Below are 10,146 nucleotides of genomic sequence, written 5' to 3'. Positions count from 1 at the left end.
AAAAAAAAAAGAATTTTTACAGTTTCTGTTTGGCTTGGTTTAATATGCGATTTGTATACCGAAAACCTAAACCAAACCAAATTGAACTGATGGATATTTTATCTCAGTTAATTTTATAAAAATGATCCGACTTCACCTAAATTCTAATACACTCACTCACTCAGCACTCATGCTGCACACATAAACTCCTCTCTCACTCGCACACTCACGCCGTACAAACTTTTTTATTACTCACTCATTCAATCTTAGTCTCCACTCTCCTCGCTCTCTCAATCACAATCCTCTTTACTGTCGCCGTCCATCAACTAGCATTTCCGTCTTGTCATCTGCCGAAACACTATCCAGCAGTCGACTCGTGATTGATTTAAAATTTTAAAGCCTTAGGATTTTTATATTTTTTATTTTGTTTTTAAATTATGTTTAATTTGTCATAAACTCATAATTTCATGTAAATGATTCTAATTTTGATGGCATGTTTTAAACTCTTCCGGCCTTAGTTTTTTTTTTTTTAATTTTATGTGTAAATTCAGCTCTATTTATTACTTCACTATAAGAGAAGCAAATATTAGAGATGTTTTTTTTTTGGCATTTTGCGCCGTCGCTAAACAGAATACCAGCGGTTTAAGAACCGTCCTTCTTTAGGGCACGGAGATTGATTTTTGCGGCAGTTTCAAGCAACCATTGGTATAACCACCGCTATTCAGATATTTTACATTTTGCGGTGATTTTGAACTGCCGCATTATACCCAAACACGATTTTTTCATTCTTTTGTGACGGTCACTAACCGCCGCTATTTAGTGCTACAATTTTTTGCAAAATTTTATTTTCGGCAGTTACTAACTGCCACTATATTAAAACCCACGCAATATTTCGAATTTATTTTTGTTGGTTACAAACCACTGCTATTTGTTGCTGCTAGTTTTTAAAATTAAAATATATTAATTTGTTTTTCTTTAAATATTCTGGGAATATTTTTTTTGTTTTCTTTGGGGATTATTTTTAAATTTTAAAAACTTTGTCAATTTTCTTTAAAAATCTAAATTGAGGGCGAAAACTCATGAAAATTTAACTGTGAAACAAACTAATATATTTATATTAATATTAATAAAGTATTTCTCTAATTAATAAAGATACATATTCAACTTAAAAAAATATATACTACAAATAAAATAATATCAAATCCTAATTTCTAATTTCCGTTATGTCCATCCAAAGAATTCATTTGTGCAACAATGTCTGGTGGCAGCTCCCCACCTTACCGTTGAATTAGATAACTTAGAACATTCTCTATTGCCTGCCCATTTATCTTTTCTGCTACTACATCATCCTCTACTACCTTCTTTTTCAATTTTTCTGCTAGTACTTCATCCTTCACTGTCTTTCTTTTCAATTTCTCGGCTGTTACCTTTGCCTGTAGTTCAAACAGCACCCTTTGGGCCTCCTCTGTTTGAGCTTCATCCACCAATGGCTGCGAACTCGGACGGAAGAGTTAACTTGAAATTGGTCTGACCCACGGCACGCACTCTACCCAAGTACTCTTTTCTGAGAGCTTGGGCAAGGGAATCATTTTCAGACAATATTCTAGTGGATTCATCACGCTGCTCAATCTCCACAAATTTTTTCCTATAGACGTAAATAAGCATACATAAGCAATTATGGGCTAGAGCATATTCAACACAAAATATCTAAATTATATCTCAGTATCCTGTTTGGCTTAACATAAAAATAGAGACTGAAATGAGTGAAGTTACTAAAATATCCTTACTAACCCTAACGTGACTACAATAACACAAACTCACTCACTCTCCATCTCCACTAAGTGCCGCACCCACTCTGTTTCTCTCAAACTCTGACTTAGTGATGAATCTCTTTTCCTCAGTCTCCATCCAGACTCTAGTGTATTTCACTCATCCAGTCTTCGCTAGCAGCGCGTGCCTTGGTTCCTTTTTTTCAGTAGCGCCTTGGTTTTTGCAGACTCTAGTGCCCTTCCCTCCAGTTTTTGTAGCACCATCGAGCTCGCTACACAATTAGTTCCCCTCTTCTCTGATCCCCTGCATCATCATTTTCTGCGTCATCAAGCCTCTCTCCTTGTGCTTCTGGATCGTCCTCTTGGAGAGGCTGTAGAGTCGAGTGAGATTGGAGGGATGGTGGTGGCAGTGGTGATGAGCGAAAATTGAATTTGTTCACCGATAATAGCAAGTTCACCAGATCATTCAAGTAATACTACAGTGAGTGGATATCATTCCTACGAGAATTAAAGGATTGAGCATGCAAATAACTAGTTAAATAACTAACTAGATCAATGAATGCTGAAATCTAGAATGCTCGAGTGTTGAATGCTAGAAAGAGAACAGTGAACATATTCTTGATGAATGTTAAGGGCTTCGGAGATGTTTAAACCCTAGGAAAATCAAACCTTGTTTACCTATTCTAAAGCATGCAGAGATCTTTTCACGATGAACCTTAATTAACTGATTTCCAATGTCTTGGCTCCTCAGTTTCTCCTCAATTAACTAACCACCAATGTCTTGGTCAATCAATTAATTGAAGAAGTTAAGTAGAAATCTGATTCAACTCCTCATAATATTCAAAAGTAGTCCTTAGGTTAGATTATATATCATGTATCCAAGCTAGTCCTATTCGATTGAATCTTATAAGAAAACACAATTTTCAGAAGTTGTTCTAATTCGTATTATATGTCACGTATTCAAAATTAGAGTGATTGAAAATTATGTATGTGTTGCACACTTTAAAAATCACTATGTCTAGTCAATTCAAAAATTCATGTGAAAGAATTTTAAAGCATAATTCAAATATTAGTTCTGTCGAAGCAATAAATAAATTCAAGACAGGATTAGCATACATTTCAATACTACTAGTCCTTTAAGGATGAAGAATGAATAACTCAATCATGAAATAGATCAATGCAATACTTTAAAATAAAAGAAAACTTAGATTAATAAACCATAGAAACACAAACAGATTTCCTAATCCTTTGATAGAGAGATTAGTTACTCATGGAGGAATGAAGAAAAATAATGAAAAATGAAAAGCAGAAGAAGAAGGTGTGGAATTGGATTTGAAGATCCTCTCTCGAATGTCTGACTTAAGAACCTTGTTCACTTATTTATATCCTAAGTTTTATCTAGAATTCAAATTCAAAAACTAAATCTAATTTTATCTTTAGAAAAGAAAAGATAACTACCTACTTAAATTCAAATCAAATCTTAATAATGATTCAAATCTAATCTAAAAATAAATCTTAACAACCAAATCTTATCCTTCTAGAAGAAGTTAATTCCAACTAATCATTTGAATCTTGAATCTTTTGGTTAAATTTTAAAACTTTTTGAAAGGAGGAATGGGCTTGGGCTTCAAGTTTTGGTATTTTGGGCGCTAATTTTCGAAACCAAAATATGCTGGTCGTGCGCGACTCAAACTAAACGTCCATTCTAGACACACGCACATCATTATGAAGTTTTCGATGTTAGATTTCTAGCACCACTAGAATTGCCTCATTTGGACCTCTATAGCTCAAGTTATGATCACTTAAGTGCGAAGAGGTCAGGATTAATAGCAATTCGTAGATTCCTCTTTAGTTGTAAATTTTCTTGAAAATGTAACCTGAATCCACAATAATTCTAAAACAACTCCAAATACTATATTAGTTTTAAAAGTCCAATAGAAACATAAAATTTTTTTATTTAAAACTAAGAAAACTTATAAAAAAAGAAACATAACACAAAACTTAAAGCTTTGCTTGTCCTCAATAAAAAAAAAGATAAACGGAGTTTAGCTTAATGAAAAAGAATTGAAGGCTTTTGAAATCCTTAAGTCCAAATCAAAAGTGGAGTTTTTAATGATCTCTTTGATTAGAAGTGGATTTCTCTTATCCAAATAAGTCTTGAATATTTAGGAATAAAAAATCTTTTCAAAAATAAAATTCCGGATTGTATTATGAGAATTCTTTTAGACTTATTTGATCCTTGTATCACTTTGCTTTACATTTTAACGGAGAGAAATTTTTGAAGTTTCTTGACTCTAAGTGTTTCGTCTTGAGGTAGCTCTTAGCGAATTTTCAATTGATAATCCTGGGCTAATTGGCCCAAGTTACCGGGTGATAAAGCACCCTTCAGATCTAATTATCCAAGCCTCTCCTAAACACAATAACACCACAAGCACATACCTAGACATTTTGTTCATCCAGACATCGATGCACATAGCCTCTTTGGACTCTAAATGGTTTGTTTCAAGGCAACTCTTTAATGTGGGCTTTCAATCGATAATCCCGAGTCCGTTGGCCCAAGTTATCGTTGATGAGGTACCCCTCGAATTTAATCACCCAAGTCTTTCCTTAAAACATAAATATCACAGGCACATAATTGGACTCTAATCATTGGTGCTTACAGCCTTATTGATTTTGAATATTCATGATTTTTCCATACTTCTTTCTTGCTTGCTTACTTACTTTCTTTCTTTCTCCCTCTTTTTCTTTTTATTTCAAGGATTTTGAAAGTCTGGAATCTCATAATATGTTTCTAGAATCTTTGTTTTCTTGGAGATTTCTTTTTCATCTCTTTCCAGACTATTCAAATATTTTAAATCCATAGAATATAATCATGCTCACTACTGACCACCACATTTCAATTTGGATTTTTTCTTTGAAAACTTTAATTTGTTTATTAAAGAGCTACTCTCTTCACATCAGTGGAGTGCTTAGAGGATAGGTACAAGAGTAAGTACTTAAAATAAAAACAAAGAAAATAAAAAAAAATTGAAAAAGAAACATGATGCATAAAAAGAAAGAAAACAAAGAATAAGAAAAACAAAGATAAAAAAAAAGAAAAAGAAAATGAAAGAAAAACTAACCATCAAAATAAAATAGTTACCAAATTTTACTCATTATCATCGTCATTCTTATCTTTTGTCTTTGGACTTTCTTCATGTGTTCTTCTATTATTCGAAAGCTCTTGTTTTTTCCTTAACCACTAACACCAAATTTAGAGATTTGTCAAATTTCTAAGTTTAAATGTTTTAGGGAATATGAAAATTATGTGTTTGCTTGAGCAAGAAGGACGAAAAATAGTGAGAAGATGACAAACAAAATGGTGGGAGGAAGACAAATAACATAGTGATAGTTATGAAAAGAAAGAAACAAAGATGATCATGCATGCAAAATTTACTCTTTTTAAAAAAAAAGTTCAAACATAACGTAAACAAAAAAAAATGAAAAAAATGCAAAAGAAGAAAAAGAAGAAGAATGCAAATATGGAATACTTAAATAAAAAAGAAAAGATAAAGACCTTTTTTTTCCTTTTTTAATTAATTAAAAGAAAATATTGTAATGAAAAAGAGGAAAAAAAGATACTCACTAATTGGATTGCCTCCCACAACTTTATTATTACCTCTTTGGGAACAACTTCCTTCATTATTGGATTAAGCCTTCTTTGTGTTTGTACCACAGGTTTAGAATAATCTTTCAGTGAAATTTTGTGCAAGCACATGGTAAGGCCCCTTCAGCAATTTATCTTTTGACTCTTCCCTTTCTTCAAATCTTGAGTGTGGATTTTTTTAAGGGCTCTTTTATCAAGGGCTTCTTGATTTAATGAATCAATCAAGTCATCCTTTGTGCTTTTTTCTATTTTACTGAGATATAGACCCCTTACATTGATTTTCTTGCATTCTTCTGTGAGATTTAGGATGTTTTTGTTTTTCTGCCAATTGCTTGTCAATATATTCCATTTGTACCTCTAAATTTTTATTGAAGCTTTTTTATTTTTGAATTTTCTCTTGTTTCTTCTATGAAACTTTGAGTTTTTTGTCTGAAGGAAATAGTGGTTTGGGACATTTTTATCACAGCACTCTCAAGAAATGAGATCGAGGCTTCTTGAGCAATCATAGTAACGGTTTGATCTATTTTTTCCATGGCAAGATCAAGAGGTGATAGTCCTTAAAGGATTTGATATTCAACATTAAAATTTATTTGTTGTTGGTATGGAAGGTTGTAATATTCTTGTCCTTGACTCCTCCAATTATAGTTTGAGTAATTCTTCTATTCAGGGAAAGATAAGTGATTTCTTGGCTAGTAGGAATATTCCAGTGGCTCACACTGCGGTTGTTCCACTTGTCTTGTAAGAGACACGAGTTGTTGGTGCAAAAGTTTATTGATGGCTAGGATTGTGTTCATAGCATTTGATTCCATGATTCCTCGCACACATAAACAAGAAAATATCAAATGCACCTTCCGAAATAAAAGAAAGAATAAAGAAGGAAGAAAGAATTTAAACAAGATAAAGAAAGTAACAAAGAACGTAAAAAAAGAAAATAAACATGAAATAAAAAATTAAAATAAACAAGATCTAAGTTAGGATTTAACTGGACGTATGTTGTCAATCTCAATTAATCCCCGACAACGGTGTCAAAAACTTGATGAGCAAAATTGAATTTGTTCACGGATACTGGCAAGTGCACCAGATCATTCAAGTAATACTACAGTGAGTGGATATTATTCCCACGAGGATTAAAGGATTGAGCACGCAATATCGAGTTAGATAACTAATTAGATTAATGAAACCTAGATTGATGAATGCTGAAATCTAGAATGCTTGAAAGTTGAATATAAGAAAGAGGACAGTGAACGTATGCTTGATGAATGTTAAGGGCTTCGAAGATGTTTAAGCCCTAGCAAAATCAAACTTTATTTACCTTTTCTAAAGCATTGAGAGATCTTTTGACGACGAACCTTAATTAACTGATTTCCAATGTCTTAGCTTCTCAGTTTCTCCTTAATTGACTAACCACTAATGTCTTGGTCAATCAATTACTTGAAGAGGTTAAGTACAAATCTGGTTCATTTTCTCATAAGATCAAAAGTAGTCATTAGTTTGGATTATATGTCACATATCCAAGCTAGTCCTATTCAATTGAATCTTATAAGAAAATACAATTTTCAAAAGTTTTTCTAATCCGAATTATATGTCACGTACTCAAAACTAGAGTGATTAAAAATCATGTATGTGTCACACACATTAAAAACCACTATATCTAGTCAGTTCAAAAAGTCATGTGAAATAATTTTCAAGCATAATTTGAATATTAGTTCTGTCGAAGCAATAAACAAATTTAAAACGGGATTAGCATACCTTTCGATACTACTAATCCTTTAAGGATAAAGAACAAATAACTCAATCATGAAATAGATCAACGTAATACATTAAAATAAAAGAAAAATTAGATTAATAAACCATAGAAACACAAACCAATCTCCTAACCATTTGACAGAGAGATTAGTTTACTTATGGAGGAATGAAAAAAATAATGAAAAATGAAAATAAGAAGAAGAAGGTGTGGAATCGGATTTGAAGATCCTCTCCGGGATGTCTTCTTTATGAACCTTGTTCAATTATTTATATCCTAAGTTCAATCTAGAATTCAAATTCAAAAACTAAATCTAATCTTATCTTTAGGAAAGATAAGATAACTACCTACTTAAATTCAAATCAAATCTTAACAATGATTCAAATCTAATCTAAAAAAATCCTGATAACCAAATCTTATCATTCTAGAAGAAGTTAATGCCAACTAATTATTTGAATCTTGAACCTTTCGGTTGAACTTTAGATCTTTCTGGAAGGAGGAATGGGTTGGGTTTCAAGTCTTGGCATTTTGGGCACTGATTTTTATAACCAAAATATGTTGGCTGTGTGTGACTCAAACTAAATGTCCACTATAGACATTGATGAGTGGATATTTTATACGCTTTTTGGCATCATTTTCATATAGTTTTCATTATGTTTTGTCTAAGTCTTATTATGTTTTCATAGGTTTTAGTGAAAAATTCACATTTTTGGATTCCACTTTGAGTTTGTGTGTTTTATGGTGATTTCAGGTATTTTCTAGCTGAAATTGAGGAGTTTGAACAAAAGTTTGATTCAGAAGCAGAGAAAGGACTGCAGGTGCTATCAGGATCTGACCTCCGTACACTCAAAGGAGATTTTCTGGAGCTACAGAAGTCCAAATGGCACGCTCTCAACAGCTATGGAAAGCTAACATCTAGCACTTTTCAGAAATATTTAATAGTTTATACTTTACTTTGGAAATAAAGGCCCAAAACTGGCATTCAACTCCATCTACCAGCCCTATTCCTGGCGTCCAACGCCCACAGGGGAGCAGCTGGCGTCCAACGCCCACAGGGGAGCAGCTGGTGTCCAACGCCCAAAAGGGAGTCCCTAGCCAGCGTTCAATGCCCCTAAGGGATACTAGCTCGTGGGAAATACTCAAGCTCATCCTAAACACTCACCAAGTGGGCTCCAGAAGTGGATTTTCGCACTACAAGACTAGTTTATCTTATTTCTGTAATTCGTAGTTAGCAGATTAGTATATATATACAAGAGTTCACCCTTGTTAGAGGACTCTTGTCCACTTTTACTTTCTCCATTGTATTTTCGAACAGCATGAGTCACTAACTTCCTAAGATTAAGGTTAGGAGCTCTGCTGAGTTTCATGGATCAATAATATTGTTTTCATTCAATATGTTTGATTCTATTCTCTTATGCAACCTCGTTCTTCATCTAATGAATTGAGGGTGACCCGTGACAGTCACCCTTATTCTACATGGGTTTCGTGCGATTCCTGACCCGGATAGCGTTAAACTAAAGCTAGAGATTGCATTGCGGATTCCAATAGAGCATCTGAGCAACTTTGGATACGTGACATATAATCCCATTGACTATGGGTGCGTGAGGTTTCTGTGGCGTTAAGGCTAGAGTCAGAGAAGTAGCACTTTTTGATATGGAAGATCTGCCTTGTCTATGGCACCTTGAGTAGGATCGTGAAGGGGAGTGGATTGCTTAGAGCTTTATCTTCTGCTACAGTGAGAAACCTAGAGGTGGCTTGATGAGAGGACATGAGTCACTTCAACGTGGTGGATTGCTACAGTAGAGGAGATTAACTTGATGAGAGGACATGAGTAAATCACTTACGGTTACGATTGAAGGAATTAGAAGGTTATTGAAGAAGACAGCAGGAAAACTTAATCCGGAAGGACAAAGCATCTCTGATGCCTCAACCATTCTATCACCATTGAATTCCTATCTACCTAGTAATGTTCTATTTATCTGTTTTATATACTTTTCGTGACAAACTATAATTTCTATCCGCCTAACTAAGATCTGTAAGGTATCCACTGCTTGCTCAAACCAACAATCTCCGTGGGATCGACCCTCACTCACCTGAGGTATTACTTAGACGACCCGGTATGCTTGCCGGTCTATCTGTGCGAATTCTGCGGAGCCAATTTCGTGCACCAAGTTTTTGGCGCCATTGCCGGGCATTGTTCGGATTTGACAAACTACCGGATTATCTTGTTGCTTAGATTAGGTACTTGTTAATTTTATTTGAGTCTTTTGTTTCCTTTTTTCGAAAAAATAAAAAAATTTTCAAAAATCTTTGCTTTTCTTTTTAATCTTTATCTTTTTGTTTGAGTTTTTGTTCTTGTTCTTGTTAAAGTTTCGAACTTTCTTATTTTCTTTTCAAATTTTTTTCAAAAATAGTGTCTTTTGTTTGAGTCTGGTGTCAATTCTTAAGTTTGGTGTCCCTTGTGTGTTTATCTTTTCCTTAGAATTTTCGAAATTTTTCTTAGTGTTCTTTCTTAACATTCAAGTTGTTCTTGTTTCTTTTCTTGTTTTGATCTTAAAATTTTTAAGTTTGGTGTCTTCTGGTATTTTTCTTTTTAATTTTCAAAAATTTAGAGTTTTAGATCTAAAAATTTTAAGTTTGGTGTCTTTTGATTGTTTTTATCTTTCCTCATTAATTCAAAAAAATCAAAAATATCTTTTCTATCTTTATTTCAAAATACTTTTTCAAAAATTTTAACAAAAATTTCAAATTTTAATTTTAAATTATTATCTTATCTTATCTTAATTTCAAATTTCAAATTTCAAATCTTATCGTTTTAAAATCGTTTTCAAATCTTTTCTTTTAATTGTGATTCTATCTTATCTTATCTTTCTTTTAAAATTTAAAATTTAAAACTTTTTCAAATCTTTATCTTATCTTTTGTTATCTTTCATTAATTTTTAAATCATTATCTTATCTTATCTTAAATTTGAATTTTAAAATAAAATCTTTTCAAAAAACTAAATCTT

The sequence above is a fragment of the Arachis ipaensis genome, chromosome B06, assembly GCF_000816755.2.
Source record: "Arachis ipaensis cultivar K30076 chromosome B06, Araip1.1, whole genome shotgun sequence".
Taxonomy (NCBI): domain Eukaryota; kingdom Viridiplantae; phylum Streptophyta; class Magnoliopsida; order Fabales; family Fabaceae; genus Arachis; species Arachis ipaensis.
Note: the sequence above shows the minus strand (reverse complement) of the source record.